The sequence below is a fragment of the Pogona vitticeps genome, chromosome 2, assembly GCF_051106095.1.
Source record: "Pogona vitticeps strain Pit_001003342236 chromosome 2, PviZW2.1, whole genome shotgun sequence".
Classification (NCBI taxonomy): domain Eukaryota; kingdom Metazoa; phylum Chordata; class Lepidosauria; order Squamata; family Agamidae; genus Pogona; species Pogona vitticeps.
This window is the reverse complement of record NC_135784.1, coordinates 181,624,552-181,637,386: the sequence shown is the minus strand read 5'-3', so window position 1 is coordinate 181,637,386 and position 12,835 is coordinate 181,624,552. Positions and strand designations below refer to the sequence as shown.

At 47.1% G+C, this 12,835-nt stretch overlaps 1 long non-coding RNA gene across 1 annotated transcript in view; it reads left to right on the top strand.

Annotated features, from left to right (window-relative positions):
- Positions 1-12,835, top strand: part of LOC110081763 (uncharacterized) — a 42,477-nt gene that overhangs the window by 22,330 nt on the left and 7,312 nt on the right. The window contains exon 2 of the long non-coding RNA XR_013542313.1: positions 12,141-12,265. This is a non-coding gene — a long non-coding RNA (uncharacterized LOC110081763). The remainder of the gene's footprint in view (positions 1-12,140; positions 12,266-12,835) is intronic.

The following is a 12,835-nucleotide window of genomic DNA, read 5'->3' as shown; positions in this document are numbered from 1 at the left end:
CTTGGTCTGCTGCAGTGACCTGCCAGGCCGGACTGGATCACGGCTGTGACATCTCCGCAGAGGGGAGTAGCCCTGATGGGGGCAGGCAGGCAGGCACACAAGGATTCTTCCTGAAGACTGTGAGGATTGTGAACACATTTCGGTGGACCCTGAGCAACAGTAGTGCCCTGTTGGCCGATGCTTCTACTTCAAAAGCATCATTAGGTTGTTTTCGATGTGAACCAAGAAATGGCCCGCTTAAAGGCTATTGTGAGGGGGGGGGGAACATTCATGTATATCTTTGTTAGTAATTTAGTTTCTGGCTGAAAAACAGAGATGAAACTCTGGGGTTTGTGACCTGAAGTAAAGCGAGCACTCACCAGAATTTGGGGGGGAGCCAGTGCCCCCTTGCTCAGTCCATGAGCTGCTCCTGTTTCCTGGGATGGTAGAAATTGCAAGGCATTTTCACTTATGACAAGAAACTTGAGTCCTGGACAGAGTGTTGGACTAGGACTCAGGAGATCCAGGTTCAAAATCCCTGCTCAGTCATGGAAACTCACGAGGGGGCGGCATGAATAAATCCACTCCTTAAATATCTTAGCTACATCAGAAACCTAAGACTTCAACCATTCCATCTGTTGGGAGGCTACAGCTGCGTATGCCACTTGGTCTTTTCCAATCTTTGCTGGTGTTACTGTTGGGGTGGAAGATGCTGAGTAAGAACCAGTCCACTTGCTGTCTGTCTGTAGAATGGGAAGGTGGGAAGCTGGCAGTCATCCTGTCCTTTTGTTTTTTAACAGCAAAACATTCTGCTCCAGTTCTGATTTGGAAAGTTCCCTCTGCACATCCTTACTGATGGAGTATAATTTTTCTTCCATTTGGTTTGCATGGTAACATGCATCCTGTATGGAAAGGGAATCCCATGGGAATGTCAGATGTCGGTGAGATAAGGAGATAGAGAAAAAGCAGGTTTTTAGTGATATAAGACTATGAAGGGGTTCTCTGTAGAACAGGTTGAAGAGTCTGATATCTAGTGGCCAGAAATGGTTTCCAGAAAGCCTGCGAGGAGTCCTTGAGTGACCTTTTCCTCTTGTGGCTTTGCTGCAGTCGAGAGGTGGGGGGGGCACATATATATTGCCACTGAATTCAGGGGTTTTCAGTCACCGTTAATAGCTACTGATACACCTCTTCTCTTGGAACTTGTCTGCCAGCTTCTTTCTGGTTGCCTTAGGGCACAATTCCACTGACAATAAAACCCACTGTTGTACCGGGTTCTCCTTTAGAAAAGCCCAATTTAAATTTTCGCATACACGAGGTGCCTGCATGAAGCTCTGTGCCAGCGGAGTTTTTCTCCTCCCCTGCCAGAGGTCTGTTTGTTTGGCAGTGGATGTGGAATCGATCCAGTGGCTCTGCCTCATTTTTTTGTAAATACCAGGTAGCAGGATTTAAATAATAAAAGCACCAGTCTTGCAAAAAAAAAAAGCCAGAGCCTGCCCTGTGCCCCCTCCCCTCATTGTCCTGCGAGGTTACCCTCCTCGCTTGCTCGCTCTCCTGCCCACCCAATCACCCCTTGCCCAGTCACCCCTTCGCTGGTTTGCTGACCCCGGCCTGATTGCCCCTTGACCTGCCCAGTCACCACCCTTGCTCGCTCGCTCACTTGCCTACCCACCCGATTGCCCTTTCACCTGCCGGACCATCCCTCCTCGCTCACCGCCCACCTGATCGCCCCTATGCTCCCCAGTACTATTCCCCTTCACTTGCCCACCTCAACCCGTCCTCGCCTACCGTCACCTCTTCCCCCCCTCGTCATCCTCCCCCCTCCCTTTATATTCTCCCCACCCCCGTTCTGACCAAGCGGGATGTACCTGATAGAAGGCAGACGTTGTGACGGCAGTAGCGGTTGCAGCACGAAGGACACACGATGGCAGTGGCGGTGAGGACACGCAGACCGCCACCAAAGCGTTGGATTTGGGCTAAAGTCCGTGTGACTGCAGACTGAATCCAGAAAAAGAAAGGGAAAAAAACCCTTCATGGTTTTGTTCCAGCAGTGGGGACAGGCCTTTACTTCTAAGGGAGGTGAGGGGGGGATGATGGGAATGAGGATGATCAGGATCTTGGGTTTGGAAAGTGGAATAGGAGAAGACTACTGCCTAACCACTATCTCAGGCCTAATCTGGGGACTTGAGGGTAGGTGGACCACTTTGGTACAGTATTTCCACGCACATTTTGCTTCCTGCACTGGTCGAGGTTAGGCGAGCTACATGACTCCTTTTTGTCCTGGGGGGGGGTCGGGGAAAGCAGAGCCCTCCAAATGTCATTGGGTTCTTCCCCATTGGCTGCGCTTGCTGGAGCTGATGGGAGCCCATGTTCAGCAAGAACTGGAGGGCTGTGCTTTACCCAAATCTGTGTCTGCTCCTCCTTGCTGCCTTCTGCTTTGTGCACGCATGCATCTAAAATGCTCAGGGAAGCACATGAGAGAGCAAGCAAGAAGGAGTGAGAGGGATTCTGGGTAGAAGGCAGGGCAAATAGCAACAGCGTAGAATAAATCTTCTATGGGACGGCTCCCTTCCATTTCAGATGTTGGCGCCTGCAGCGCATACATGTAGTGATGCAGGAGCCAGCATCTGAAATGGAAGGGGACCCCTCTATAGAAAAATCTGTTCTATGCCATTTCTCTGTGCCTGTGTCTGTGTAAGAAAACTGAGAGGAGGAAGCAAGGCCTTTTGTGTGGTTGAGAAGCCCAAGAAGCTGCAGCTGGTTTCCCTTCTGGGAGTCTGTGGGAAATGGCAGCCAGGCTCCTGCAGGGCGGGTGACACACAAGGGGAAGGACAAAAAAAAGAGGGGGGGTTTGCTCAGCCCTGAGCAGCAAGAGCCAAGGGCAACCATCTCAGTGGCTTCCGCCTGTCAGAACAGATCTGCACGCTAGCATCTTTGCGCTGGAGGCTCTTGGCTGCCTTGTCTGTACGCTTCTGTGGATCCATCTGCAGCCCGGGCGGGGGGCACTAAGAAAGGAGGGCTGTGCTCCTTAGAGGAGGATCTGGCCCTAGGCTGTCTTGATGGGGCCATGATTCTCATGTGGGGACCTCTGGAAAAAAACTCCAGGATGGGCAAAGGGCAGCTCTCTTCGCTCAACCCCTGGCCTGGCACCAGGATGCTCAGCACCCTCACTCTAGCCCTCTCTTAAGAGCCAGGGCTGGGCTTCTTGTGGCCTATTTTTAGAAGCAGCCTGTGAGTTTCGTGAGATGTCGGCTCTACTTTATGCATCCCTTTGCTTCTGCTGAGTTCTTTTTGCATGGCTGGGCAACATACATGCTTTTGAATGATTTGATTTCTTTTTTAAAAAAAAAAACTCTTGTCAAGCTCTGTTTCAAAGAACTGCTTTGACGGTGCAGTCTGTCAAATTTTGAAAATGTTTGCATAAATTGGAAATGCATTTGCACAATAAAATATGAGGTAAATTAATTCAGTCATATCTCATGAATGCCGGGACAGCTGGTATATGTATAATTTCAAGTTGCGCTTACAAGGTTTTAACAGGCACATAAAAATAAAGTGCATTTATTATTGCAATTCAGGCAACTGTGTTCATATGCGTGCTAAAGCCAGGAGAATGCACAGGGGCTGATTTACTTCTGAGTAGACAGATTAGCATGCTTCTGCCCACAATATCATTTAAAAAAATAATTTATCTTGGTGTAATGAATCTTTTGCCGATCCACACATTCTAATGACTGGACCTTTACATCCAGAGCAAAAGAGCCCTGGTGTGCGACTGCTATGAAAGATGTGCATTGATGTCATAGGGGGCAAAGGTTCCCCTTGACATTTAGTCCAGTCGTGTCCGACTCTAGGGCACGGTGCTCATCCCTGTTTCCAAGCCATAGAGCCAGCGTTTGTCCAAAGACAGTTTCCGTGGTCACATGGCCAGTGTGACTAGACACGGCACGCCATTACCTTCCCACCGAGGTGGCACCTATTTATCTACTCGCATTTTTACATGCTTTCGAACTGCTAAGTTGGCAGGAGCTGGGACAAGTGATGGGAGCTTGTCCCAGCTCCTGAGACATGGGTTTAAACCAAAGCCTGGAATACTTTTTTGTTGGTTGGCTTTTGTTTTGGATGGCAGCGCTTAGCTCCTTCGGATCAGCATGTAACTTTTTCAGGCTCTGGACTTGGAAGATACTGAATTTATTTCAGGAGAAAGAACACCAAAAAAGAGGCATAGAAAGTCATGTAACGTGTGCCTATAGTCAGAGGCTCTCTGTTCAGAAATGATGTTTTACAAGCAACAGACACTCCCTTTGGAGAAAGAAAGATCATACAAAAGGCGTATGTCAATCATGCTATGGTCCTTCCCCGTGAAAGGAGCAATGCTGACCTGATGCTTCCCCCCCCCCCCCATTTTTCTTTTGAGGACGAAAATGTTTGGCAGTGTAAGATTCTTGGGAGGGGGCATTTTGAGTAGCTTATTTTTCAAACTTTGGAACATAATTGTGCTTCTTTAGATTTTTTCCTTGTTTTTTCCTCCAGAAGAACTTCAGAGGAAGAAAACAACAAGTAATACAATGAATAAAGTAAAAAGTTAGAGTGGGGGGGGGGGGAACATTGCAATGGTATCGAGTTGAGTTACGTTTGGGGCTCACATAATGAATTGTATTTTAAAAGGAACTTTCTAAGGTCTCTTCCTAGCCCATCATGGAAAAGAGATTCTCAAGCAAGCATGCCATGCACTCACTGTCACCTTTCTCCTCTCAGGATCCTCGGATATAAAACAGTGGAGTTTTGTAGCACCTTAAAGACTAGTAAGTTTTACTTGGCATAGACTTTTGTGGTCTGCAGCCCACTGGTTCAGATCTATAGAGGACAGCCTCAGCAGATGGACATTTAATTGAAGCTACACTTCATCTGTTGGGGTAAAAAGTGGGCTGCTGCTCATGAAAACCTACGATACATGCAATCCTACTGTTCTTTAAGGTGTCACAAGATCCTTGGCTTTACTACCACAGACTAAATCTGCGACTACACTGCAGCTTGTTTTGCAGCCTGTGTTACAGTTCTGTTTGGACTCAGTGATGAAACGGAGACTGTGGGATTATTTTAGTGCCAGTGTCTGCACTGGCCCTTCAATCTGATGTGTTTTGATCTGCGCCACAGTCCATAGCCCTCCTTCCTTTGATCTGGCCCTCTGCTGATCCTCAGCTCTTCTTGTGTGGTTCACTGTAATGCTGGTGGGTTGTTTATAAAGTGTTGCACAGCATTAGGGAAAGGGGGTGGTTTCCCAAAGTTTTCTATAATGTCCAAACACATACTAATTGTGGAAACATAGTAGTTTTCCTGTAGTCCATTGGAATTGTTTCTATTCCGTGTCAATTTTTGTCCTCTTTTTTTTTGTCCATGCAGAGGTGATCAGTTTAGTAATAAAGTGATCTAATGCTTAACTCAATTGTTTTGCTTTAAATTAAAATAAAATATTTTAAGACTGCTAGGGAGAAAGATCATGGGAGTGAGTGTACAAAACACCGTGCCCAGCTTAGTATGTCACCAGAATACCAACCATAGTCATTCCACCACCACCCCCTTGTTTTGGAGAAGCCAAACAACTGATCACTGAGGGACAACTCAGTTCAACTTGTTCTGGCTTGAGGAAAGTAGAACTTCCCAATAGCAGGGAAGAAAACTCCAGGAGCAAAACGTGCTGGACTGATTCAAATTGGCCTTTGTCACAGATAACCAGCACGGCTGGTGAGTGGTGGGGCCGCTAGAGAGCACATCAAGCCAATTCTGTATAATTTACATTGGTTACCAGTTGCTGTCCGGGCCCAATTCAAAGTGCTTGTTTTGACATATAAAGCCCTAAACGGCTTGGGCCCTGGATACCTGAAGGACCGCCTCCTTCCATATGAGCTACCCGGCTGTTAAGATCTAGCCAGGGGACCCTTTTGAAAGAGCCATCCCTCAAGGAGGTAAGAGGGATGGCTTGTAGATAAAGGGCCTTCTCGGCAGCTGCCCCCAGACTATGGAACGCCCTCCCGACTGAAATTCGTCTGGCGCTGACACTGATGATATTTTGGCACCAGGTCAAAACCTTCCTGTTCCAGAAGGCTTTTAATTGAAATAACATTAACTGTGGGTCTTGATGATGACAATTTTAATTGTATTTTAATTGTATTTTAATTGTATTTTAATCATTTTATATTTTATTGTATTGAATTTTAATTGTTGTAAGCCGCCCAGAGACCTTTGGGTAGAGTGTGCGGCATATAAATAAAATAAAATAAATAAATAAATGAATAAAATAAAAATAAATAATAATCAGGAAACAGCAGCAGCAAATTCAACCTGTTTGACACAGCAGATCCTGCGCTATGTGACCATGTTGTTGTAGCTTAACATGGCTGTCCCTCGGGAATTTCCTCACATAAAGCAAATCCCAATGTCAGATAGTTTGGAAGAGCAACATAGACAGCATTTGGCCCAGAAAATATACCTTGAACGTCATCAGTGCTTAAAACAAAGCTCCCAAAGCCCATTTCTTTCCAGAGGGGCCAAATTTTGTGCAAAATGGAGGAAGAGGGAGGGAGACTTGATATTATCATCATTTTTTGTTTTGCCTGAAGTTGTTGAACCATCACACTTTCTAACTTCCAGCAGCTTTTCCTCCTACTCCTCCTGTGGGATTCCAGCTGTGTGTCTACAGTCACACGGTGGATACAGAAAAGCCTACAGGAAGCATGTGCTTACGAGCGCATATATATCACACTGAGGCACCGGCCGGGGAATGGGCTCCCTGCTGAGTTTATAGGCGGTGGCGAATCTGGGTTTGCCTCGGTGTGATGTGCAGAATGGGTGGAGAGTCCCAGAAGGTTTGCACTTGGCAACGTTTCTCACTAGCCCAGGGCCTGCAGCTTTAGAAGGGTGAACAGTGCCCCCCTCCTTCCTCCCCCAGTCCTGTTCTGGCAAGACTCTGCCCTTCTCGTAGTCCTAGTTTTTTCAGTAGAGAAAACTCTGTGGAAAGGACCCTGCCGGCGGGGTAAGGCATCGCTGACAAAATGTCTTCTCAAATATTTCTTGGAAGCATATAGGATTTGACAATATGCCCTAAGCAGCCTGTTCTATGTTGAACTGTTCATTGGGGTGACAATGCTCTCCCTTCTGTCTGGTTCTTATTGGTGGTCACCAATGCATAACTGGCATTGACCTATGACTGAGCTGCATCAGGGTTGCCTGTTTACTGTTTCTCTTCCTGGTGTGCGTGTGTGCGTCCGTGTGTCTGTGTGTGTGTAGTAAAGTATGTGTGTCAGATGTGGCAATGGCCTTGCAGAATCGAAGAACTGGATCTTTTCAAAAGGATGTAGGGATTGAGACGAACAGTAAAAGTGAGGCAGGATTTAATCATTCGAAAGGAATGTTTCCTTCCAGATGTTGTTAGACTGCGAATCCCATCATCCCTGACCATTAGCTGGTTAGGGCTGATGGGAGTTGCAGTCTTTTGCCATCTGGAGGGCTACCCATTTTCTACCCTTGGACTGAAAACAGAGTTGGAAAAATGACATTTTGATCTATGACTCCCAGAAATCTCAAGTGGTATGATCAGTAGATGTAGTCCAGAAAAGTAACTTTTCCAGTCTCTAGCTAGACGACTGCATTATGTATCAGGAAACCCACCATTTGCCTGTGCTACACAATCAGCAGGTATCTTTAACCAAGCTGTACCTACTGAGAGAAGGGTAGCAGCGATACTAACCTACCGTGTAAGGCTGTTGTAAGGATTAAGGAATCTTTAAACTTGTCAACAGAATAGGAAGGGGGCTTGGAGTTCGTTTACTCCAAATCCCTGCTCAGTGCAGGAATCCATCATGTGCAGATAATGGACGTGGCCTTTTAAAAGCAGCCTGCCTACGCTGGGCTCCAGAGAACTGCAAGTGCCTTGACAAAGGCCTGGCCGTCCTCATGTCCCTCTGTCGCCTCCAGCTTGTTTTTATATATATATAAAGAGGGTATAAAGTACAAAAACCTGTGTCAGTTGAATGCAGAAGTAGGCGGCACATATGCAGCAGGCGGGCAAACGGAGCAACACCCTTTGAACTCTCTGGAGCAGAGGGGTGGGGAGCCGTCTGCAGCTCAGGAGGTCAGGGAAGAGCATCGTGAGGAGATGTGAACTTTGGTTGGACCGCATGTTGCCAACTGCTGCGTTGGCTGGGGAAACGCTGGCAACGGTGGTCCAAACAAGCTTTCCCCATCTGTGGCTCAGAGAACTGCTGGTGCGTCATGTCCTGTGTGTTTGCCCATCAGAAAAGCCTTGTAGAGCCATCTCCATTCCCCCTGCCCCCCACCCCCACCCCCCACAAAGTCTTAACTGGCGCTGTAGCAACCCAGTAGTGGGCACCTCCCTCTTTTTCAATGCTCTGGGGGATTAGGGGGCCTGCTTAGAACTGGGGCACTGGAGGCGCAGCGTTTCCCTAAGCTCCTTACCCTCTTTCTCATTTGCTGTTGGAGCTGAATACATTAAACGGGGGTTGGCTGTCTGGCTGTCGGCAGAATAGCCAAATCCTAGGCTGTGGGGAGGGGGGGAAACGCATCCCCTGCTGATTAATCCAGAGCAGGTCTCCTGAATCACTGCCTCTTAATTCAAAGAGTGCCAGGCAGAGACCTTTCCCCCACGCTTGCCAGGAATTCAGTGTGGGAGAGGAGGAGTGTGTGTGTGTGCGCGCAAGTGCGCACATGCATGCCAATTTTATCAGCGGCTCATTAAAAGCCAGAAGTTACCTTGAGTGTCAAACCTCCAGTTCGAGAGAGCCTGACACCTGAGAGCAGATTTTGCAAATCGATGAGAGATGTGTGGGAAGGGATTGGGGAGGGGGAGATGCTTTAGCTGGCCAAGGCACTCTTCTGGGGGGGGGAGGAGAGGGGGGGCAGATTACAGGCAATGTTGTAGATTTGTGCTCTCCCAGAAGCTCAGACCAAGGGGAATAGGAAGGATGGGGGAAGGGGGGGTTGTGGAACAGGAGCTCATTTTGCAGATGATATTAAGCAGAAGGGGGAGGTGGGGGGGAGAGCCGCAGGTGTCTTGTGGTCTGTTACACAAAAACCCCAGCTAGGGTGAGCAGTGAGGTGGGACTGCCGAGGCTGCAATTCTCAAACACCTGGAAAGCTAAAGGTTTCCTACCCCTTGTTATATTGTGTGATTAACAATCCTGGTCCATGACTGATGGCTTGAGATGGGCCTCCCTTTCCTCCAATGATAGATCCCCTGTGGTAATTGATTACAGTACCTTCGTTAGCATAGCAACATAAAAAGAGCCCTGCTCGATCACACCAAAGGCCTCCCTAGTTTAAATTTCTGATCACACAGGCATCAGGTTCTCCCTTCCTCAGCCCTCCCCGGACAGTTTATTTTTTTAAAAAAAACACCCATTCTAACTCTAATCATCATCATTAATGATGTTTGTTACATTTATATTCTCCCTTTCCTCCAGAGGAGTCAGTATGGTGTGCATGGCTCTTCTTTTTTCATTATCCCCACAACAGCCGTCCTGTGAGGTAGCTCAGGCTGAGAAGGAATGACCAGCCCAAGGTCACCTACTGAGTTTCAAAGCTTTCCAAGGATGAAAACCTGCGTTTTCCAAAGGCCCAGGCCCAGCATTCTCTAATCACTAGGCCATCTGGTTTCCTTAGCTTAAGGTTCCAGTGTGTACTGTAAGTGAGCCAGTATCTCTACCTGAGCTTAGATAATCCTCGAGACTTGAGAAAGTTACTTTTTTGAATTGCAGTTTCCCCAGTGCTTACTTATATCCTGCACAAAGCCCTGGGACATTAATAGTGAAAGCCGATGCATGTCTGCTCAGGAGTAACTTGAGATCAGTGAGTCTTATGCCTGAGAATTACTACGAAGGCACTTCCCATATCTGGAAAATGTTCGCCATTCATTTCATTGAGCAGTGATTATAAGCTGAGTAAACTGAAGCTATGCTAGGTAAAGGAAAGGTAGCCCAGTCAGTCCCCATCCGTGGTTGGATTCCTCTCACTCTGGGATGAAAACAAGATGAGTGGGGAGTCAAGGAATGTTTTTAGGCATATGGAAGTACAAGTGTTTGGACTTTTAAAAGAAAATATTGTCCTCAAGAGAAACCCTGTGGGGCTGCCAAAGGAGATCTGGGTGGGCAAATGTGGCCTGTGAGGGCCCACACTCTGTGGGCCCCCCTCGGATGCTCCAGCTCTTCCCAGGTCAGAAAAGCTTTTCAGGAAGGGGGGGAAAGATGTTATCGTTTGCTGCTGGGAGACCTTCAGTGGAGCTTTTTTGCATTAAAGAATATAGACATCTTCAGCCTAGACTGCCCCTCCTCAACCCAAACCAGAGGCGAATGTTTAGGTAGAGGGGGCCATTTTGGGGCCTAGCACAGTCCATGGCAAGCACTAGGGGACAATTGACACACTTGAGGGGCTGGTTGCCATTTTGTTATTATTTACATTTAATGTTTGGTTTTGTTGAACCATCCAGAGTAGTGCTTTTGCACTAATGGGGCAGCATACAAATGTTAGTCTACTCTGGGTGACATATAAGATAAATAAATGAATAAATGTAAGAAAGAAAGTGAAGCAAAATGCTGTCTCCATCAGCATGCGAACGTTGCCCATCCTAATCTAGAGAAGATGGAAGAGGAACTCATCTCATGGTCTGTAGAGGAGACGTCTGGGCTCAAAATGAACACCAGAAGGACAAGAACGCCTGATTTTACTGCTGGCCTGTCATTTGGCTGCTGGGGGAGATGGGGCACCAGATGCTGCCCGGACAGTGGTCCAGTACAGTTCTCCTATGGGCAGATATCCCTTGCATGGGAGGATGGGCAGGGTTACAGGTGATAAGAAATAAATGGAAAATTTAGAAGATCCATTTGGCTTAAGAGCTCTTAAGGGTATTCATTTGGGCCTGTGGCTGGAAGCAGTGGCATTATGACATAGAATGCGGACATCAGAGGCTTTTATAGTAGATATTTAGGATGGCATAGGAAGATTAGAATTGAGACTTACATTATGTAATTTTAAAAAAAACATGCCTCTCTTCCTGGTGGGTCTTCACACATTTCAAGAGGAATGAAGAGGGATCCGTGCTCCTGTTTCTGTGTGCTAGAGAGGGCAATAAAATGTATTGGCATTGAAATTCTCCCCTCGGTCTTCCTACAGGTCCGGCAACCAAGCCCAACTCTAAAGCCTGTAGTGTGAGGGTAGACCCTGTGGGCCCCTTCAGATAGTGCTGGACAATTCTCAGCAAGGGTTGATGGGAGTTGCAGTCCAGCAACATCTGGAGGGCTATCCTTTTGCTTTAGGGGTACTGTATATGGATAGTCCAGCAGTGAAAAATGGGGGCGGGGAACTATCTTTTCCCTCCACTCTTCCATCTCGTCAGCATCCCCCACAGAGATGTCTGGGCAGCAGCTCTAGCTGGTTCCAGACTAGAGAGTTGCGCCTGCGTGTGCATGCGCACATGCATTCACAGAGTACAGTTCAGAATTTATTCACCCCTGTCCCTACCACCCCTCTTGAACACTGTCTTGAGTGTTTGGACACATGATGTCAAGGATAAGAAGAGAAAATTGCAGTGTGTGGGTTTTTCTTTAAATGAAAGATTTCATGGCATCGGACCGGCTCTGTCTAGACAAGCAACCTACACTCTTCCCTCATTCAGTCTATGCTTCTTTTATGCTTTCTTATTCAGTTCTGATGGGACCTTGGGTTTCAATGTGAACACACAGATGGCCTGGGAGGAAATAAAAGGCCACTGGCAGTCCTTTTCATCTTCCTTTTGATCCTACCCCATCTCCTTTTTTATTCCCCCCCCCCCGCGCAAGTCTGGTTCTTTCCAGTCTCCTTCTAAGCAAGGGACAGAACATTTCCCTGGCTTCATTAGTCACCGTTATGGCACCTTCAGATAGGCCAGTTGAATCCCCCTCCCCCCCATTTAAAATCCATTGAATATGGAAGGTTCTTGCCTTCTTATAAAACTAAGTTGTCCTCTCAGAATTCATTCCTGTAACTGTGTTTTTGTCAGTATAGTGTTGTTGGTTGAACACCTCTCTGAGTACAGTACTCTAGAAAATTCTGGAAACAGCCACCGTAAGTTGGAACAGATATCACAGCACGTAATTAAATGTTATTTATTCCAGAACTTGGAGAAATTGACTCTTTTTTTTGGGGACAACAAGCTCCAGAATCCCCGAGCCTCTGAATATTTGGGAGGTACAAGCAGAAGGAGAAAACTCACCGTTCTGAATGGTCTTTTACATCTGCAGTGAGTACACAAAATGTTTTAACATGTTTGTTGGGCAGGAGGTCTAGGAGAGAGCAGGCTAGCATTGTGAAGTCAGGAAAATGGGAAATGGCAAAACTGCTCCAAGTTAAAATATACATGGTTGTTGCCAGAGGTGGGGAACATTTGCTTGTGGACTACAACTCCCAGAATTCTACAAACAGCACGGATTATGGGATTCGCAGTACAAAAATCAAATATTTCCCCAACTCGGTGCCTCTGAGGAGCTCACATTTCTTTTCATGAGAGATGGGGGGGAGAAACAGCTTCAGTGGCTGGTGGTCTTGCTGAGACCTCAACAGCAAACTGTTTGCTTGGAATAATGGTTGCATTATATCATGCCCCATTTGCCTGGTTGTGTTTGCCTGGCACCTTCCATAGTCAAAAATCTAATCATCTCCCGTTGTGGCCCAAGATACCCAGAAGGCACTAGATGTTGGGGAACTCAAGCAGTGGGGAAGGCTGGTTTCAATCCTTGGTATTTGTGCTTTTCATGAAGTTGCCTCTAGGACAGGGATGGCAAACCTATGGCACGTGTGCCACAGTTGGCAC